The sequence below is a fragment of the Eurosta solidaginis genome, chromosome 4 (assembly GCF_040869045.1).
Source record: "Eurosta solidaginis isolate ZX-2024a chromosome 4, ASM4086904v1, whole genome shotgun sequence".
NCBI lineage: Eukaryota > Metazoa > Arthropoda > Insecta > Diptera > Tephritidae > Eurosta > Eurosta solidaginis.
Genome location: NC_090322.1, coordinates 267,424,255 through 267,447,423, shown reverse-complemented (window position 1 = coordinate 267,447,423; position 23,169 = coordinate 267,424,255). Strand labels below are relative to the sequence as shown.

General features: G+C 35.0%; 1 protein-coding gene across 2 annotated transcripts in view; it reads left to right on the top strand.

The window, feature by feature from the left end:
• Positions 1-6,413: 6,413 nt before the first annotated feature.
• Positions 6,414-23,169, top strand: part of MICAL-like (protein) — a 219,673-nt gene continuing 202,917 nt past the window's right edge. For both annotated transcript variants that reach the window (XM_067785977.1, XM_067785976.1), the window contains exon 1: positions 6,414-7,305. The gene's annotated coding sequence lies outside the window, so the exon portion shown is untranslated. The remainder of the gene's footprint in view (positions 7,306-23,169) is intronic.

Below are 23,169 nucleotides of genomic sequence, written 5' to 3'. Positions count from 1 at the left end.
CAAGGAAAAAATAAAACTATATTTGAGATGGCCGATTTTATAAGTGGCTTTATATATAAAATTGACATATTTTTGGCCGACCTACAAAAAGCAAAATTGTTCCACTTGTTTAAGGATAATTTTAATGAGTACGAAAATATAAACTTTGATTTTAGTTACACGAAAAGCAGCTTAGAAAGCTTGAAAATAAGTTTTCAGAGCCGATTCAAAGATTTCGACGGAATTAAACAAATTTTACCAATTTTTTACATTTGTGTTATACATATTATCGCAAAGTCCACAGTTTCAGATAGAATTGTGCAATTTACAAAATTACAAGGCATTGATTTTTGGAAAAGTACGAGCAAAGACAAATATCCGATTTTAAGAAATGAAATATTGAAATACTTGTCTATGTTTAGTAGTACATATATATGTGAGAAAGCATTTTCCAGCCTTAAATTAATCAAAACGAATCTAAGAAACTCCTTGACCCAAGACCATTTAGAAGCCGTTATACAATTATCCACATATAGTGTAACAATAGACATTGAAGATGTTATCAAAACATTCAAATAAAGTTGTGACAGACAACATAATTATGATAAGTATACACATTATTAATTTTTTACTACGTTCATTCCATTTAACTTAATACCTATTCTATGTTTGTTGTGTTATTATATGTAGATCTATACATACATAAAATTACTTGAACTGTATTACAATATTATTTACAAAAAAATAATTCCATTAAAAAAAAATATTTTAGTTTTTCTCAGTGCACTTATAGTTTTTGTAGTTGTGTTAGTAGTTGCACTGCAATGCAAAAATTTTTGAGCAGTCCTGCTCTTGAATGTTGAGGATATAACTATTTGCGTAATATTCTAAGCAAACATTTTGTAACTTGAAACCAAATCTTCGACTTTTGCCGTCCTCAAACAATTAAAATTAAAAAAAAGTTTTTTATATACAAAAATTTTTCAGTGCACATCAAATTTTATACATGTATTGTGATTTGCACTTCCATATAAAAAAATTTTGAGCAGCTCTGACTATAAGGAATGCTTTGAAGAAAAACTAACGAAATCGGTTAAGGACCACGCCCAATTTTATATAAAAGCTTTTTAAAAGTGTCGTGGATGAATAAAATAAGCTATATCTTTGCAAAAAAAAACAGCTTTATATCAAAGGTATTTCATTTCCCAAGTGGATTTATAACAGTAAATAGGAAAAAATTTAAATAAAAAAAAAATTGGCCTGGCACCGCCCCTTTTATGACAAAGCAATTTTATAAGTTTCGGGAGCCATAACTCGAAGAAAAATTAACGGATCGTAACAAAATGGGGTACACAGGTTTTCCCTATAGCAGGAAATATTTCTATAAAAAAAAATGGACGAGATCAGTTAAAGACCACGCCCACTTTTATATAAAAGATTTTTAAAAGGGTCGTAGACGAAAATAATAAGCTCAATATAGCGAAAAATAGTTTTGAATCAATGATATTTCACTTATCAAGTTTTATTGTAAGAGGAAATGGGGAGACATTTTTTTTTTAAACGGGCGGTTCCACGTGTTATGTAGGTAAGTAATTTATCTGAAATGAAATGTACAGTTGAAGCTCACGCTGAGTATATAATGTTCGTTTACACCCGAACTTAGACACCTTTACTTGCTTTTGTATATTTTCCATGCAAATGCAGTTGGGGTTCTCAATTATTCACATTTGTTTTGTTTACAATGAGTGATTTTAATGAAGGGAACCATACTAAATTTAGTAGATATTTGTTTTAATTGATTGTAACTTGGGATAAATTTCTTCACAAGAGTCATTTAGATTTTTGTGGAAAGCATTCCCTAATACTGATCAATGTTAAAAAGTTGGTTTGTTATTGTCTTATTTTCAAATACATATTTACCCCAATAAGTATACTTGAAGATACTTTAAGCAACGAATAAAAGCCCAAAGGCTGCGCCGTTTAGGTATGTTAACACCCGTATTTTGAAGCATAGGAAAAGGTAGACCTCCACTAAGTTGGTAGAGGCAGGTGGTGAAAGACCTGATCATCCTTGGTGATCCCGGTTAGGCGATTAAGCCCCAATTAATGATGATCAGTCATATTTTTCCTACCTTTCGTAGGAAAATGACCCGAGCAACTCCCCTTAAGGGAAGTACGTGTACAAGTACATTTAGCATACCGATTCAAACTTGGTTTTAAACTAACCGCTCCATAATCGAAGGTGTAAGAGCTGTCTACTTTGGCGCTTCTGCAGTATCTTTCACTGGAAATATTTGTCGAAAAGCGCCACTAGGGACTCTTCACTCACGCTTATAGAACTTCAACAGATCTCCATACTCGCCCCTTTATGCCTCGCTTCCCTGGACATTTGCCCACTAAAACATTTCTTTCGCCTGTCTTCTAAGAAGACTCAGCTTCTTGCTTCATAAGTTAAAGACATATTGTGCACTGCATAGATTTATAGACTTTGCCCCACAGATTAGAATGAAGACTTTTTAAGCGTTTTATATTCCAATAGGCACCGAATGTCAGTGCTTTACTTTAAATATCTGGTTTGGCATTTTTCATACAGTCGTTAGTACAATTCTAATACATACAAAGGATCCAAGCAAGTAGTAAGAGTAATACTCCGTGTGCCTGTTATTCAACTATTTGATACACTTCTCCATTTGATTTGTCCAATGCTGTGGGGGTCTCAATGAACATCTGCTGGTACCAACTAGTACCAAATGTACCTATGTATAAGTATTGCTGGTAATTAACTATGTACATATATGTCTGTATGTTTGTTTAGTATACACATACATACATTTTATGTTTGTAAATATAAATGCATATGAATATGTATGTATACTATTTTACAAAGATCAGTACCAATCATCGGCGATCAACTTCTGTGTAGTTACATATAAAAAATATTTGTTTACATTTTCATTTGATAACAAATAATACCGCGTCCACATTTTTATTTCCAATAATTTATATTTACTCGAATACTCAAATTGAGGCTATGGCATAAACACCTGTTGCATAAAATACCAGCTCTTGCATTGAGTGAAACTTGGACCAGGAGTGCTCATCAATGCTGCCACATTTGTGATTTTTTAGCCAAATGTGTATATTTGATCATTTTGTTTTGCAAGATTTGTCCAAGTTAATAATTTGCATTGTGAGCCCACCGCTTAACTAGTATATTGTACCCACCTACGTTATTTTCGCCGCCCAAGCGATTTAGGGATTATAATATAATATTATAAATTATGCCATTAGATGGCTGAAACTCCCATAACACAACCTACAGTATGACCGATTACTCAACTGGCAGTAAGTTAGGGTTCAACTGATTGTTATTGCTTTGCCAGCCAGGTTTGCGTTGCCACGCCTTCATCAAAGTATTGGGATTTTTGGTTCAGATGCGGCATATGCCCTGTTACGTGAAGATACAACTCTTACATTCATTCGTGAATCGGGTACATTCGAAATAATTCTGCCAACATAAATATTTCTAACGTTTGGGATTGCGTTTGCTGTGTGGGTATGAGAAAGTTCTTCAGAATATATTTAATTGTTAGCCGTAGTGTGATGTTAGCGTGCTCCGCCATCCACACCGAAGATCCTGCGTTCACGTCCCGGGAAAAGCAACATCAAAATTTTAGAAACAAGTTTCCTAAATTCGAAGAAATTATTTTCAAGCGGAGTCGCCCCGCGGCAGTGTTTGGCAAGCACTCCGAGTATATTTCTGGCATGAAAAGCAAGTAGGTCCTGTCCCCCCAATTTGTAGGAAAAATTTAGAGGAGCACCATGCAAACTGGAGGAGACGCTCGGTCTAAGATTTCTTCGGAGGTTATCGCGACTTACATTTACTTAGATAATTATATCCTAGATCAGCTGGTGATTAAATTTCTTAAAATGATGCTTGTGATAGATTTCACGTCCTTATCCAACAATGTCTGCCCTTAAAACGCCATTCAAAAATTCACACGGTCTACCTTGTGCTGTTTTGACTTCCTGTATTGTAAAATTTACTACATTGTAAATACATTTTTCCCCCAAAACGTAAATGATCTTAGGCCATAGAAATTTCTTTCTCAAAACAAGGAAATTTTCCTAAAAACAAGAAAAACTGTCTTTTATAGATGGAAATTTCCTTCACAATTAAAAATAACGTATACTAAGTTGAAAAAAATTTCTGTGGCCAAATATAAATACCCCATTATAGCTGTTTTAAGAAATTTTATAGAACTAATAGTACTGATTATTAATTTACAATAGCACCTAAACAATGGGCGTGAACTTGGAAAATTAGCTGTATTTATGACAAAGTCAGCTCCAGCACTTTTCATACTCAGCTGAGTAGAGCTCACAGAGTATATTAACTTTGCTCGCATAACGGTAATCCGTAACGGCATAAACCAATCGAGACAGAAATTCATTTAGCCATGTCCGTCCGTCCGTCCGTAAACACGATAACTTGAGTAAATTTTGAGGTATCTTAATCAAATTTGGTATGTAGGTTCCTGGGCAACCGTCTCAGATCGCTTTTTAAAATGAACGAAATCGGACCATAACCACGCCCACTTTTTCGATATCAAAAATTTCGAAAAATCGAAAAATGTGCGCTAATTCATTACCAAAGACGGCTAAAGTGATAAAACTTGGTAGGTGGGTTGACCTTATGACACAGAATAGAAAATTAGTAAAACTTTGGACAATAGGCGTAGCACCGCCCATTTTTAAAAGAAGGTAATTTCAAAGTTTTGTAAGCTGTAATTTGGCGGTCGTTGAAGATATCATGATGAAATTTGGCAGGAACGTTACTATATGTGTGCTAAGGAAAAATTAGCAAAATCGGATTACGAACACGCCCACTTTTAAAACAAACATTTTTTTAAAAGTCAAATTTTAACAAAAAATTGAATATATTTACAGTATATAAGTAAATTATGTGAATATTCAACTCCAGTAATAATATGGTGCAACAAAATAAAAAACTAAAAGAAAATTTCAAAATGGGCGTGGCTCCGCCCTTTTCCATTTAATTCTCCTAGAATACTTTTAATCCCATAAATCGACCAAAAATTTACCAATCCTTTTGAAATTTGGTAGGAGCATAGATTTTATGACGTTAACTCTTTTCTGTGAAAAGGACCGAAATCGGTTGAAGCCACGCCCAGTTTTTATACACAGTCGTCCTTCTGTCCTTCCGCTCTTACAGTAACACGATAACTTGAGCAAAAATCGACATATCTTTATTAAGCTTAGTTCACGTACTTATCTGAACTTTATCTTGGTATAAAAAATGGCCGAAATCCGACTATGAACACGCCCACTTTTTCGATTTCGAAAATTACGAAAAATGAAAAAAATGCCATAATTCTATACCAAATATGAAAAAAGAGATGAAACAAGGTAATTGGATTGGTTTATTGACGCAAAATATAACTTTAGAAAAAACTTTGTAAAATGGGTGTGACACCTACCATATTAAGTAGAAGAAAATGACAAAAGTTCTGCAGGGCGAAATCAAACGCCCTTGGAATCTTGGCGGGAATACTTTTCCTGGTATTACATATATAAATAAATTAGCGGTACCCGACAGATGATGTTCTGGGTCACCCTGGTCCACATTTTGGTCGATATCTCGAAAACGCCTTCACATATACAACTAAGGACCACTCTCTTTTAAAACCCTCATTAACACCTTTCATTTGATACCCATATCGTACAACACATATTCTAGAGTCACTCCTTGTTCACCTTTATGGCGCCCACCTATAGAACTATGGCCCACTCCCTTTTAAAATACTCTTTAATACCTTCCATTTGAAACCCATGTCATACAAACACATTCCAGGGTTACCCTAAGTTAATTTTACTAAATGGGGATTTTCCTTTATTTTGTCACCAAAGCTCTCAGCTGAGTATGTAATGTTCGCTTACACCCGAACTTAGCCTTCCTTACTTGTTAGTTATAGAACTATGAAAAATTAATTAGTGTGTCTTTTAGGATTTGAATTTTTTTAAGATAAATTAATAAAACATTTTTTGTAAAAGCTTCTTAAACCTTTGTATGCTTTACTGTAAATAGATAAAAAATACCCATTCAACAAAAACGGATATCTTTAGCTCTTTTTCTAGTGCATTTGGGCCTTTAAAAAAAATCATTTTTTTGCCTTCTCGTTTCATGTTTTGAGCTCCAGACAAAAAATTCTGTCTGGCAGCACTCCTTCTCATCTATCTGACTCTGAGAGGAGTGACACCAACACAACTGTAAAATACTCACCAGTTGAGCACACACAGATACTAAAAAATAACTTTCAGATACTTTAGTGAGAAAGAGTATTATATTTGAGTAAGGTAGTTAGGAGACTGGTCATCAGCGCCATATCGAGGTAGCAAACCAGCTGATGGACTGAATGGAGAACAACGGATTGTTGCAAAGTGTTGTTGTAGTATCTTTTATTAACTTTTATGTTTTTATCCCCTTTTTGTTTTCCACTTTTTCTTTTGTGTTCACAAAACGTACCGCATTTTGGTTAACTCCAGCCAACGCAATCAGTTTTCAGTCAAACGCTTGAAGCCGGTTGAAGACGTGACATCATCCAACGAGTGTTATTTACAAGTGAGCGCGTGTTTGGTGAATTCGTAGCGTAGAAACGAAAAAGGAAACACAAAGTGAAACTAGAAAAAGTGTACATATACAAATTTTAACAACAAAATTAAAAAAAAAATAATTTTTTAGTTCAAAAAGTTACGCTAATTTAATACTTAGCAACTAAAAAAATATTCTAAATAGATTTTACAGTATTCGCTTGCTAAAAATCGGCATTTGACGGAGCTTAAGCCGAGGGAATCTAAAATTAAACGAATGCTTACATGAACGCAATTAAGCTGAGATTGAAATATTTTATTTTGTCGCAAAAAAATCTGATTTGCAAAGTAGGCGACTACGTGCAGCTAAATCGGTCACGTAAAAGTGTATTTTGAGGTGCGTGACTTACGAATTGTGTGTAGAATGAAAATTTGTGTGTAGCAGCAGCTTAATTTCAAATAAATTAAATGCTAATTAAATCTAATTTTAAAAGTTTAAAATAATCATTCGAAATTAAGTGAAAATTAATATGTACTTATCATCTACATAAATTTATGCACTAAATAAACAAGTTTGTGTTCAATGAGCAAATAAAGAATTATAAAAATAAAAATTTCAAATAAATAATATTGTTAAACTTGTAATTATTTGACAAGCAGTTGGTGATAAACAAACAAATTTAGTTGACATTCAAGTTGAAGGCAGACAAATTTGTAAGTTTATATTCAAAATAACTTAGTTATAGTTATACTACAAATTACTAATAAGCAAAAATAAAAAAAAATTAAAAAAAAAACTGAGGTTGAGAAATCAAAAACAAAAAATTGCTTGTTTGCATTCTGCTTGTAATTATAATTACATATAAATAAGTTGAAAAGTTATAAATTTTATACATACACACATACATACATACTACATATGCAGTGGCGGATCTGAAGAAGTTTTATTTCACGTTTTGCATATTGGCAGCCACGCAATTCAATGACAAAGTAGCATTTTTTGTGAAGAGTGGATGGTTTATTCTCATCTTCACTGGGTACTTCATCGCAAGAGGACAGCACTCTCTGAACATTGGTGATCTGGTAACGTTTTTCCTTCTGACAGAAATTTGACGGGGGCTTGAAACCTTGCGTGCTTCGGCGAATTTTTGGGTAACATTTTCAACGTTTCCAATGCCCTGTAGGAATAAGGTCGATCTAGTGGCTAGAGTGACAGCGATGTGGCTTAATGGATCTTGTAATGCTCAAACTTTGTATTGGATATAATAATATTTGGGGCAAGGTGATCGCACTCAATAAATTAATTAATATATTAATTTGCTGTGTATATTTATTTTTATGAACAATATACACAATTTGCACATTTTTTCATAGCCAGATTTATGGAAAATAATCGGCAGACCTACGGATCGCGAATTTCTATGTGTGTTCTGTATGTGTAGTTTTGATTTGTTTTTAGGAAGTGGGCGTGGTAATCAACCGATTTTGCGATTCTTGCACAGTGCAACTCTTTTTTGAAAAGAAAATATGGATAACAAATTTTATCACTATATCTTCATCATACTCGAAATCGATGCAAAGCTTTTTTAAAAGATACGAGCGGCCGCCCAAAGCGGTCCTTTTTTCTTAAAATAATTAAGTCCGAAGTTTAAATCATCCTTACAAAGTTGTTCCTATATGTTCGTAGATTTATTACTTGAGAAAATGTGTATCTCTTAACCATCATACGCCCGGGTGATAAAACTACGTACGCTGCCGAAATACTATAAGGGAGGCCAAAATTTTGTATATAGTTCGGCTAAGCCCTCACACAATCGACAAGGTGCCCACCCTAGTGAACGCCTTGAGTAAGCTAGTACAAACAACAAATGAAAAAATCATGTTTCGACAAATTGAAGTCAACATTATGATCAAATGTATGGGAGTATAGGCTACCGGATGAGAGATTGTGTGTTTTTTTTTTCAAGTAGCGGTAGTAGCTTTCAGGAAAATAACAGTTCAAATAATTTTATGCACTTAATCCATTTAGAAAAAATAATTAGAAAGCGTCTACTTTGGGCTCTGGCGTTTTCGAACTTATTATTTTAATTGAATTTTTTCAAAATTTGCTACAAATGAAGTAGCACAAAATTATATTTTATTTTGAAATATTATTTGACCACTAAAAAGTGAGAGTGATTGCATACCTATTATGCCTAATTTTAGCAGAAGTCTTCGTCGTGGTCAGAAGAATTAGTATGTTTAATTTCATGACAATATATTTCTTTGAATGAAAGCAATAGCTCGAAAATACTCCTCGGATGGATAGGCTGACGGGTGGGCCGATGAATGGATTAGCAATGCCGGTTGACTTTAATCGGATATAAAAAAAATCGCTAGACGCTACCACCAATCAAGTTGAAAAAGGCTACCGAAAAAATCTAATTTTTTCGTTAAGTTCGCCCAACCCAAACATCTCGCTGGATCCGCCCATGTAATAACTATGTATGTACATATGTTCGAGCATGCGCTGTTAAAACCTTGATTAAATGCATGATGCATGCACTATTAATGCACATAATCATTTACATATATACGTCTGTATACAATGCAGAAATACATATATATTGCGGCTCAATTTAATAAGTTCAAACAATTGGGCATCATGCAAAAAATTTTGACATTTTAAGAACTGCTGTAGGCAAAATTGTTGCAATATTCAAACCGACGTAAGTCTGGGTTTCATCAACGATGATTTATCCAACACTGGGGCGAAGTATATATAGAGGTTGGAACTTCTTGCAATTGCTACTGAGCTTTGTTCCAGTTAAATAATTTTCGATATATTTGTTATGAAAATACTTATAACTATATAAAACAAGTCTAGAATTACTTCGAGTAAACGGTGTGGCAACTCAATGAGTTTTATTATAACAAAAATGACTGCCGTATTATTATTACAAACTTTTGTAGGTACGTAAATAAAAACCAGTAAGTCTATTTTCGGGCTGTTCTTGTTCCTGTAGCAGTGGTTCTCCGCATTTAATAGGTGCGATCACTCACAAAGTGTCATCGATACCATTTAACGAAAATCCAAGGAAACTAACAGTTTCAATAAGATTGGACCAAAGGGATATGAGTGTTAGAGACGTATCTATTTCGGTTGTGCCAGAGTGACGCGCGTCTCCTTAGGAAGTCTGCTTTCGTATACTGCGTTATTCGGGTATTGGACTCTGAGAACGGGGCTTGACTGGCATTTATGTTGTTGTTGTAGCGATAAAGTTACTCCCCGAAGGCTTTGGGGAGTGTTATCGATGTGAAGGTCCTTTGCCGGATACAGATCCGGTACGCTCCGGTAACACAGCACCATTAAGGTGCTAGCCCGACCATCCACTTTAAACTTTCAAGTCATCCTTCCCTCTCCACCCCTAAGTTTCATGTGAGGAGCTTGGTGTCGCCAGAGCCTCGTCTGTTAGTGAAACGGGATTCGCCGCTCGAAGGCGAGGTTGACAATTAAATTGGAGAAGCCATATATTGTTGCGCTACACATCCCCTTGAATCCTCTACACAACCCCTTGAATCCCACAGGCATTTATCGTCATAAATGCTGGAAAGACCATGGAGAAAGTTATTAATTTTACAGCATAGCTCATCAATCGGTAGTCGGTTACGTTTACCATCGCGTGGTATTCTATAACAGTAATACACCGAACTCCATATTTTTCCGTTACATTTATATCTTAAGTACTGCTTTATATATTTTTGCGTAAGAAATTTCGCTCTTTAAGCTAAAAAGAGGTAGAAGGAAGAAGAAGTTATATACTTTTAATATATTGCCAATTTTTTAATTTTTAGTCCTTTAAAATGTTTGGTTTTGCGTTGGCATGCTCCTCAGACTGATTTTCACCTCGGCAGTAAACAATTATAAGGACAGCGTCCCTACCAAACATCAATATAATATCTTCAACGAATTTCGATTTACAACCTCAAACGCTTCTTTTAAATATGTATGGGCAGTGCCATTCACTATTTAAGAAATTTGTAATAAGCTTTTTTTGCATCTTAAAATCAATCCACTCAGCCAATGTTGCCAATTTATCATTTATTAATGCAATAATTTCCCATTTTTTCGGTATACGAAGTTATTTCCTAAGTTGTCACGTCGGCAGACGGACAGAAATAGCACCTTAAAGGTCTTTTGCAGCACTCATAATTTAGATATAGAAAAGTTAATATCTATTTCGATTCCCTTATCCTATTTGAGCCCATCGTTATCCGAATTACCAAAAGATTGTTTGGAAAAAATATGTTGAGCCTATTCTTATGAGCTTTAGTGTACGCATTTAAACATATTTACACATGAGGGCTCCATATAAAAACGCAATAATTACAATCGAAGTTCCGTGGAAATCAAGGAAATGTAATCATAAAAGGTAATGCTTTAGCACAAACTCAAATCTTTAATGTGAATTTTAAATAGGTTGGACCATTATCCTTATACGTTTCATGAACTATCTTGAAGGTATTGGAAAAAAGAACGTGATTAAATCAAAAACTGGAAAAGTTTATAAGTGCACTTATTGCGTTTTGATATGGAACTCTTCACATCAAAATAACTAATAAATATATTTGATAAATCTCAGAATATGAAGTGTTGGAGAACTAAACTTGTAATACGTTTGTTTTCAACGCAGAAAAGAGTTACCGCTAATACCACTTTCAAATTGAAAACCATATTTTCGTCAGTATTTTCAAACCTGCCCGAGACGAAATTGCTTCAAAATGCCATTTGCTACAGTTTTTCAACTTGTACAAAATTTGTTAATAACACTGCGGAACAAATTTTCACTTTTAGAAATTTTCCAAGGAAATTTTTATCACATTAGATGTAATTTTGTGTGCTGATTTCATAAATCATTTTACGTTTTTGTAACAGCTGAAGTTTTTGAGATATTTTCGACTACGCGAAAACTTTTCCCGCAGGAGTAGAAAAGTGCAAAAACAAAAAATGCAAAAATTAACAAAAGCAAACCTCAATTTTTTTAATACTTGATTTATTATTTGCCTTTGTTTTTTCATTTTAAACTATTGGTTTTTGTATTTGTTGTGTATTTGTTGTTTCATTTAACGAAATTTAAAAAAAACCTACAAGAATGTCAATAAGAAGGACTCAGCGAAAGTGATCGACATTATTTTGTCTTTGTTCTTAAACTTTCGTTAAATTAAACAACAAATACACAAAAAATACAAAAAAAAAAAAATATATGTAGCTTAGAATGAAAACGAAATTGAAGTTTGCGTCTTTCGCTTTTGCACTTTTCAATTACTGTTCGGCCGTATTGGCTTTGACTGTGTAATATGAAAGAGCTAGGCTGCAACATGAGCATCATTAGGATTCATTATTTGCTTAGCCATTTAAATCGGTTTCCTAAGAATCTTGGAGATTATAGCGAAGAGCAGGGTGAAAGATTTCACCAGAATATTCGTGTTATGGATGAGCGATACCAAGGAAGATGGGACACGCATACGCTGCGCGATTACTGTTGGAGTCTTTCTCGGGATCTTGAACAAGACCCACAGGCAAGAATGTCTTATAAAAGGAAATTTTGTGCTGATACGAGGTAAATTATTAAAACTAAGTATGTAAAAATTCTCATTTTTGTAAGAATTCAACACTTATACGAAAATTAAAAACTAGAGCTGTTAGAAAGAAACAAATCATTTTTTTCGTAACAGCACCCTTAAATTGATTTAAAACTACTAAAAAAAGTTTTGAAAAATTTTCACTATTGACCAGTGTAATCTAACGTGAATAGTTTGTTTATATCCAAATTCTGGGTCTTGCATACTGACAATGTTCATATCTCAGCGACTGTATCAGGGCCGAAGATCAACTCTCAACTCTCCCAAACCATAAATTTCAGACTATCAAACGGTTTAGAAAAATAATAATCAATTATAAATCTAATGAGGACTAATTAAATAAACGACGGTATTCATTTTTTTGATCAATCCCGCGATGGTTGAACTGTTTACAAACACATTCAGCCAAAGCCATGCCTTTGTTGTTATGCAATTTTTTCCAATTGGATGATGTTAGTTTCGATTACATACTCATACTTATTTCATTAATCCGATTGACTGTTTCGAAGCTTTTGGGATTTTAGAATATGGCATTCGAACACAGATCGTATAGCTCGATACGGTCCCAGTTTTCGATGAAACATTGAAAATTATGGGAACAGTTGAAATTTAATTATAGCAATTGTTGATCACTGCGCGCCAGTATATGGATAAGTCTCAAATTCTTAATAGTGCTTGAAATCAACTAACGTTCCCTCAAATATTTCAAAATTTCTGTTGTTTGTTGGGAATAATACAAACAACTGTGAATTTTTAAGAATTATTCTAACTCGTGTGCTGTTAGCTTAGCTAACTGTGTCGATTAAAGCTGAATCAACAGCAACAACTCTATTTAAACAGTTAATAAACAAACAAAAGTGTATAGCAAGCATTTGTATTTTATTTACATAAGTGATTGTCAAAAATAATGTGAGCTCAACATGAGAGTACTGTTTTGATTTAAGAGAAAATTGCTTTTTAAAATTTAGAAACTGTTATCATATTTGAGGTCTTTAAGAGATACACAAAAATTTATATGCGACAAAAAAACAATGCAGGAAAAAAGTATGGGTCGGAAAGGTTATTTGGAAGTTAGCATCCTACTTTGAAAACTCCCTTAACCAGAGGTACAATTGCAGTCCCTTTCGAGCGTCAATTCCTGTCATGAACATGTCATCTACAATGCTAACAAATGGGCAAATTAATACCTGATCTCACTGGTATTGAATAGGCTGAACCTAGACAGTTAATTTTGTTAATTAATAAAAAATACTGCAGCATCTATTTTAAACTGAAAACTAATACATTTATAAAATCATTGCAAAAAAAATAATTTATTAAATTTTTAATGACTTTCCACTTTTAATACAATTCATATTTTTTAACTTAAAAAAAAAAAAAAACAAAAAATTAAAAATCGATTTAGCAAATGAACAAGCCAAGCAGGATTGCATCCTGTTGCAAAATACATCCACACAAACATAGAGCTTGGCTAACAAGCGAATCAGTTTGCTTAACGCCTGACCGCCCATTCATCCTGCCGACGACCGGTTCGTTCGCTTAACATTCAGCCAGTCAGGCTACCAACTTTGTTTCAGCTAGACACTTTGCTACCAGTTTGGCGCAATAAAACAACAACAATAAAATTGACTAGTAAATAGTCGAACAGCTGCTGAAACTGGCTCTTTGACTGCTTTTGATTTTACTACTGCTTTGATCGTAGTTGTTGGAATTCTTGATGTTGTTGAGCGTTATTGCTCCAACGACTTTCAAGTCTTGTTAGATTTTTCAGTAGTTTTCAGTTTATTCAACAGAATCACATACATACATATGCACATATATGAGATTGTATTGCAAGTGCAATTTTATCACTACTGTTTTTGTTGTTTTACAGCTCTGATTTGTTGTTGTAATTCAACAATATCAAAGCACCTACATTAAGGTGACCAGTATATGTATTTGCAATATGTTTCCACTAACCAACAAAATTATCAATTTTTTAATTTTGATAGGAGTCGATAGACTATTATAATTAGCATCAATATATTTTATTTGTAACTCTAGAAAAGTTCATTGAGAAGTCATGGCTATATTAGATTTGATAATGTTTACAAGAATCAAAATTCGTGTGATGTTAAATTTTCTGTTTGTCGCTTAAGCCTTTTTGGCGGTTAAGGCACTATTCTTTTGTGTCCTATGAATAAAAAACTTTATGAAATCAAAAACCTTCTCATTTTGAAAATTTTCAGCTTGTCCGGACCTTTTGTTATACTTTAAGTGGAAACATGTATGAGATTCTTTAGGTTTTCTTATTTATTTTATGGGAAATTTTCAATACACTAGATTCCAGCTTTAATAAATACAAAAGCAGCAAAGACAGTGGAAAAGGTATGATGGGAGCAAATCTATGAAAACCTGAAAACGACTAACGAAATATCAAATCTTCGCTAGATGCAAGATACAAGAAGCATAGAAAGCTCTCATGGAGGATCTGTAGCTAGGAAATGTGAAGGTCTTGATGGATACACACTTCCGGAGTGTGCATACCAGACGGATATCACTGCGCTAAAAAGGGGCGCTGTTTCTCGGGAAACCGACGTCCCAAGTTTAATAAACTAGAAAATATTATATTGTTACGAATATTAGCAAAACTAAGGGGTGCTGCTATCTCTAAGCCGATGCTAAGCAGTGACGTGAATTCACATCAATAATTCAATCATTAAGTGTCTACATGAACGAAACAATAATTGCGTATACACATATGTACCATGTATGTATACGAGCAGCTAAGAGTCAATGCACAAACACATGCATATATCTTATCTGAGTTGTCACAAGAGAGGGCAATAATTTGTGCAAGTATTACTCAAATGAGAAATTATACATCTGTAGTTGTAGCTGAGAAATTTATAACTAAGTAAAATTCTGGAAGCGCCTAGATGATGCCACGAAGAAATCACAGAGTATAAAAGCATCAGCGGTAGAGGCGCTATGGGCAAGTTTCGATTCCGACGCTATCTAGCGAGCAATAGCAGTATTATTTTGGATAGTAGAGTTTCATTTGAGCTATCAATCAGTTTAGTTATTAAGCCAGCTAGTTGCAAAGTATAAGTGTTATTGTGAAATACTTTAATAAAGGCCATTTTTCCATTATTCAATATTGGAGTTATTTATTCAACAGTTTAGTGATTCGAACTTATCAGAAGTGCAAATAAGAGGATTTGCAAGTTAATTCGTTACAATATTATTAATGCTTTTTCAAATCAATGATAGTTTGCCCAAGGCTCTATAGATGCATAGAATGATTTTATGCAAGGAATAGGGGCGACAAGAGGTAACCAAGAAGAGGGCGTGGAGTTACCTCTCTTAGATATACCATGACTCAAGAAAGCCTTGGAAACCTTCAGTGCAATATGAGCAAGGGTAGTTGCGTTCGTTGAGGACATAGCGCTCGCAAGTAAGTTCTTCGTTGTTGTAATAGCGATAAAGACACTCAGCGAGAGTTTGCTTATCCAACATGAAATATAGTAGCCGGGAATATAGGGAGTAGTAAGCATCCGCTCATTCACGTGGGGTCGATGCATCAGCTCAAACAGAATTTGGCGCGAAAAAGGCTCTAAGACTAAATTCCTCCAGCATTTGGAAATCAGTCGACAACGGGCACGTAAAGATATCGGATGACAGGAGGTCGAAAAGTGACTTAAAGTTCGATGAGGATTTGTAGCACAGAACATAATACATGTACACGAGCATCTGTGGTTGTACCGACTTCCTGGCTCTTGTAGTGTTTTCTAGCCGGAGGTCTACGCTATAGAAAGAGCACCTTGGCTGACGGATATGGACGTACAGAATATAAAGTATACTAAAAGAGAGGAATGGTAGGAAGGCTTGGACAGAGAGACCCCACGGTTTACACCGTTGGCGACAAAGCTCGCTGACTCCGTTGCGTTCCCATGCAAAGAAATATTTAAGATCATGAACTTGCAAACAAATCACAAGAAAAGAAATGGAATGGCTTAGAGCTACGCGCGGCCTCCATGGGGTTATCACTTGAACCAAATTTCATGATTACACTATTAGCAAGTGTGATTAGATCTCAATGTCCTTATGGCCATGTTTGCGTTGGAAAACGAGCTTCCTTAAAAAAATTAAAGTAGAAACCTACAGTGAGACCTCATTACAGGTGACTGTGTTATTGCGCCCCTGTTTCAGCGCTGATGCTTATAAACAAGCTTCCTATGCAGGAGACGCCAGGATAATAAAGATGGGGATTCGATTCATTAGTTTCTTCGCTAATGTCCTGCACTGCAGATAACACCACTCATGTTTCTTGGCGGGCGATTTCTCGAGAGTAGAGGCTAGGATGTTGGTTCTTTTGCCCCTTCTTAAGTTCGTACCTAAAAGAAAGCGGTTTGTCGAAAAATAATTAGGAGTTGTTGGTCGAATGCGGCTGCACTCGGTACTCAGCGAGGGCTTTCAAAAATATCTAGATGCACGCCCTCTCAACCTAACCCATTTAATTGAAAAAAAAATCCTTAATAAAGCTATATTGAAAAATTACGGGCACCCTAATTAAAATGTATAACTGTATGTTTACCACCATATGTATAAGTAAGTGAGATTGTGCATATGTTTGGACTATCAGCAACAAGTTTTTCGATTTCTATAACCGTCACTTCTGTTGCACCCCCTTTTCTTTCACATGGTATGTATGTATGTGCATGACTTTGTGAACAAATGTGTGTGTGTGCGTGCTTGCCATTCTATCTATGCCCACCTTGACTAGTCGTTTTGGCATAAAATTCATTGCACTCGCTAATTGCTGGCAATAGGTCGCACTGACTCCACATTCCATTCATCATCGTTCATTGCAACATTTACTAGAACAACAACAGCAATGGGAGCAAAATTTGAGGTATAAGAAGATCATTGAAAAAGCGTGAAGTGTTGGAGGCCTGAATATATATGTAGAACAAGAAGAAGAAGAACATCAACAAGAAAAATAAGAATAGGGCAGTTAATAAAACAGGCAGACAGAAATTTACTTATATCTTCTCGGTGTATATCTATTCGAATAGCCATCTAACTTAAGCAAAAACGTGTGCTGAAAGGCAGTCAATTTTGTTTGACTTTGTAGTTTTTTTGTTTTGTTCGTCATTTTGATTTTGTTATCGTTAGCGCAGTCAATTTATATTCATCGTTCCGGTCTTACGAGTTTATTTTATTATCATTCATAATTTTTTTTTCTTAACTCATTCTGTTTGTCCGATTGCTTCATATTTCAACGTTTTTAGTATAAAGTTTCCCCGTATGTAATTTCTAATATTTGCTTGATGTTTATTAAAACAATTAATTTAATCACAATTAAATGCCTATAACATTTTTTCATATGAGTTGTGTAATAAATATGACTCTTATAATATTCTGGTATTGAAATAAACAAAATTAGTAACCACCCATTACCCCATACGGCAACCCCTACCCCAGAAATATTTTTTATATAAAACTAAGTAAGAGAGTTTTCTTTAATACCCGTTTTCGCATATCTCGTTTATTTAGAAAAAAGTTCAATTAGGTGTCCAACATGTAAAAGGCACCTAGTACGTCTTGATAGAATGGATACACAAGTTTGATAATAAATTATAGCTTGGTGCAATATGCCTTCGACCAGATTAGGCCGAGCTGTTTCTTTAGTTTACGATTCGCTAAGTATCTTTAATTTTTTGCATTTTCAGTTTTTGTGCAGACCTTTAACGGTATCTGCTAAAGCATGTAATTTTTTGCTGAAAAGGAATTCATTCTTTGGTTCAACAGATTTCATTTATTCGAAGATGAGGTTGAGTATGAGGATAGGGATAAGGATGAGGATACGAATGGATGGGTGTGAGGATGGGGATGTGGATGTGGATGTGGATGAAGGATAGGGTGAAAAAAAGTTCGAGGAATTTAGCAATATAATTGGAGAGGAAGTGGAAAAAGACGAAAGAAAGAGAGAGAATTAAAAACTTCTTTTAAAATCATATAAGTAAATGAAAGTTAGGGCGGGACAACCCAACAAACATGGGAAAATACTTCTACAGCCTTCGAGAAAAATATAGTTCTCAAGTTCATATGCAACATCACTTCCCACTTGTTATCTAGCCTAAGAGACGATTTTAGAAACGTATCTCAATCCAGCAAGTTTTCCAGTTGATATCGCCAGCGTGCAATTTTTGTCATGAAAATACTGAAGTATTGGAATCTCACATTTGAGTCTAATTAGAGAATGACACTTGAGTACAAGTTGAAAACTAACTTTTTCTCCACTTGATTAAGAGCATTTTTTGGCATATAAAATTGATCTTTTTGTTGAGAGCGCTACGACTCTCAAGCTCTCAACGCACTTGAGAAGCATGCTTGTTAGCAACTTGAGCTCTAATGTAATTTAAGCCCAAACGTTAGAGTTCTGCTTGTGTAAATTAATAGAGTTCAACGCGGTAATAATTTCACGCCGTGTTAACTTATATCTGTTGATAAGTTAAATATAGATACATATATATATTTATTTGTAAATATGTATGTATGTAAATAATATTGGTATAATTATTGCCAGAATATGAAGTAGTATAATTTTCAACTTTGTAATTTTATTATATGCACAGCCATCGAGAAATTGTTGCAGCAATGAACTGGTGAACATAACATAAAGATCTGACGTGAACTGATGATGCGAATGGCAATAAAATTTGCGAATCCTTGTATTTAAGTGTGTATGTTTGTGTGTGTGTGTGGTTATGCTACAAATGCAATGGGAAATCACTGTCGTTGCACACCAGGTTGCATGCACTTAAAATCGAAATGGACGTTTATTATTATTACAATTGTAGTTGTTATTGTATTATGCGTTTGTAGCATGCCACATATAACAATTGCACATAAGCATATACGTTTGAAAACCAAATGTTTACACATCCATATTTACATGTCATGTTGTTGTTATCGTTCTTCCCCATTCATATGTTGCACGTATGTATGTATGTGTATATGTTGCTTGTGCCACAAATTATAGCCACATCATGTTTTGTGTCAGCTCGTCAACTTCTTGCCACCACACAGTGCCCCACAACTTCTTAGTTTGTCGCCATACCCCTCGCCCATTTAATGCCGCAAAAACGGCTGACATTTGCAAAACCGGCACAATGATGGCAATGACGACCACGGCGGTATTTTGATGCTATGCAACAAGTGCCGTTCGTTGTTCCACTAAGAATGTTGTATGCCGTCTTTTACAATTCTTTCGCCAATAAATAGTAGATATTTGTATGCATGTGTGTGTGCGTTTATAAACAATCACATTTGCCAAATTGCATAGAAATGCACGCTTACCAACTTACTACATAAAAGCTTGCTTGAAAACATAAACATATGTTTGTATAAGTAATTAAATTGTATTTTATTTATTATTTTTGGTAGTTTGTTGCATTTTTGTTTACTTTACTGTCCACTCACCTTTGGCACATTTTCCAAGTTTGAATCAAATTTTTTTGTTTTCTTTTTTTCAAAACTTTGTCTTATAAGTTTGTAGTTACTTTACAAAGTCACCGTTGATTATTATTAAAATGTATTAAATACGTATACACAGACTTAAATAGCGCATACAAATGTACGCACACTGGTGGCAAGAATAATAATTTGCTGAGACATGCCCATATGGATATCAACAGAAATGTAATTTTCGTCATCATGAATAACTGGCCCTTGATCGCCTAAACGATTTTGACCGTTTCGTAAGAAGTCACGCCAGCTATCCATGTTTCACGATAACTGATGCCAATTGGGAGCACCAAAGGAGGTGATGTTTTCCTCCTCCTGCCTCTCCCAACTCAGTGGAGGTCTCCACTTTCTTCTGCTTCCAAACTGCGGTTTTGATCGAATTACTTTTGTGGCGTCTTTGTCCATTAGCGTAACATGACCTAGCCAACAAAGCCTTTGGGGTTTTATTCGTCCCACTATCTTCATATCAGCGTACTGCTCTTACCGCTAATCATAGGTCTTCCAGAGAACTTTTCTCTTCCGAGCCATATATCAAGACAGGAATGATGAGCGACTTGTAGAGCGTGATTTTTGCCGTTTACCGCAAGACTCACTTTTTTACAATTATCAAATCCACGGCAAAACTGACGGAGTCAGTAATTGTACGCTCTTATAATATATTGTGCCATAATGGTTTAGTTCTGCTGCAAGAGAGGATACTCTCCAACATTAGGTTTCTAAGAAAGCTGCTTCTAAGTTTCGTTGCCACCCAAACTTATATAAATATTCTTTTGAATATCCACTGCCTTCTCGGAAACAAATTAAATAATTTAAATGAAATTGCGTACATGCATAGTGTAATAGGTAGAACTCAGCCTATGTCCTATTATTGTTCTAGACTTGAGCTCGAATCTAACCTTGGGTACTTGAAATGTTCTTAAGATCTGGTTGGTAGTCGACTTATCATGTATGAGGTAGCACGGATAAAATTCAATAGCATTTTCACTATAAAAAAAAAAAACAATAAATATCATTAAAAAGAAATTATTGTTCTGGCCTTGAGCTCGAATGGTACCTTGAATCCTTCATCAATAGGCCGAAAAACAATTTCAAGTACCGGAAAATATCCATAATGAGATAAACCACAAACAAGCTGCATCTCCTTTCCAAGCTCTTACCGTAGAAGTTAATTGGAGCGACTGAGATGTAAAATCATCTCTCATTCCTCTGTCAAAAACGAATGAGATGCCATACGAGTATGTAGGAAAAGGGGTTTCGAGTAGCCATCCTGGTGTTTTATCTCTATTCCCATGTATGTGGATACTAGGCTTAAGGGCTCCTAGCGTTTCTTCTTCTTTTATTTTCGCCACCAATGTGCACACTTACTTACAAACAGCTTAAGTGTCATGTGTCATGTGGCATGTCCACAATGATTGACATTTGTTCGTCGTCGTTGCATGCGTGTTCGCTGCGGTCTCTGACTCCACGATTCGCTGGACACGTTTGCTACAGCAATGAGTCCGACTGTCAGTTAAGTCAAACCGCTGATTTGTCTGTCCAAGTTAGAATGCAGCATATAATTGCTCTACAAAACCTCCCAACAATGAATGACTCAATGGCGTCGAACCAAGCGACTAAGTGTGCGTAGGCACTGTTAGAATTCGTCGCTCATACTCTCACGTCCTCACGTACAATTCGCATGTGAAGACGTACAGAAGAAGTAAAACACATTTCTACATTCAATTACATACCCTCGCGTTCCCACTTATAAGCGTGTAGATATGTATTCATTTCTAGAGCACCAATGCCAACGGGCAGAAACTCTTCGCGTTGCTGCACTTCTAAAACAAGCGTTCTTGATAAGCGCCATGTGATTGCCCTGAGCGACCTTCTGACTTATTCAAGACAGTTGTTGCGTCTTCAGTTTCGGTTTTATTATGTTTGTTTTTTTTTTTTTTTGTTATAATGGTTGTTTGTCTTTCTGTTATCTCGTTTGTTTACGTTTACTTTTCCCTACTTACATAAGCACAATTTTGAAATCATTTTAGCTGACTTCTGATAAGAATGCCTTTTCCCTTTACCTCTCTTTTTTCTAGGCCCTTATAGGGTGACTCAACCATGTTTTAGTTTCAAACTTTCTTCTTTTCTCTCAAGATGTTTGTTTACAAAATTGTTCTTTTTATCTTGTCTCCAAGTGTTTGAAAATAGCGTCTCTTCATTAAAATTTAAAATTAGCTTCGCTTATAAGTTATAGTCGTGGTCGTCGTCTTGAGTGTAGATGTATCTAAGGTAGCGCAAGAGCAACATTCTAAGCACAAAACGTATCTAATGGCGTAAGCTTACAAGGGGTTAATGTCAAACGTGAAAGGGTGGAAGCGCATCACGTAATAGCATTACAGCGTTTTAGCGTGCGAGAGTACTTTCATAATAGCTAACCAACGTAAAAGCGTAAGAATTTAAACTTTACAGGCGTGTAAGCGCATCATATTATAAGCGTTTTAACGTACTCATGTAAAAACGTTAAGGCGTCTCAGAGTGCAAGCAAACTTTCGTAATATCTGACTAGCGCGTGCTTTACACTAGCGTAAAAACTTTGTGGCGTAAGAGCGCACTTGCATAATAGCATACAAGTAATCTACCTTAAAATGATTCCGTAATTCCTAATAGCGCGTAAAATCTTAAGTTTTGTCGTAATTACGCGAATTTATAATAGTGTTATACGCTTAAAGCGAAAAATTACATATTTAGATGCACCCTCCTCTGTCTTCCACAACTATGAAACCCTATATGATGCAGTTAGTTTCTTCTGCTGACAGTATAGGTCTGTCTATAGCGCCATTTATCCGTGATATCGTTTTTGCTTTCTTATAGCTGGAATACTTTTTCTATTATGAGAATATGAGAGTATGACGTTCACTGGCGTGACCATGTTTCCAGACTCTGGCATCCAACTCAAGCTCTTTGACAAGGAAAGTCTGTGCACTTAACACTATGCCACAGTGTTCGTCGTAAAAGTTCAATTGAACAATGGCGCTAGCTATCATATAAAACATAGCAACATTTGGTTTATATTTAGAAAATTAGTTTTTTATTAATCCATGATATAAAGAAATGTTATACTTATTCTATCGAAAGTCGCGATTAAAGATTCTCGGCAGTATAAGCAGTTAAGTCATGAGTTTGCACATCTTTCGTCAGATGTTGCTTGTATGCACTCAGTCCCAGCTGCTCCGTAAAGGGTGAAGGAATTATTTCAAGGTTGTCAATGCATTTTTTTTTTTCAAACCGACTATCAATTAATTTCCTAGGGGCGAAGTTTTGCATTCACCCTGTATCTTTATTGCTATATTTTTCTGATTTCGTTCGTTCTTATCTTTTGTTATCATAAAAACTACTTGTTCAGCAGCAATTAGAAATCTTACAAATCTTTACTTCGTTGTACTACTTTTCTGACATTATTATTCT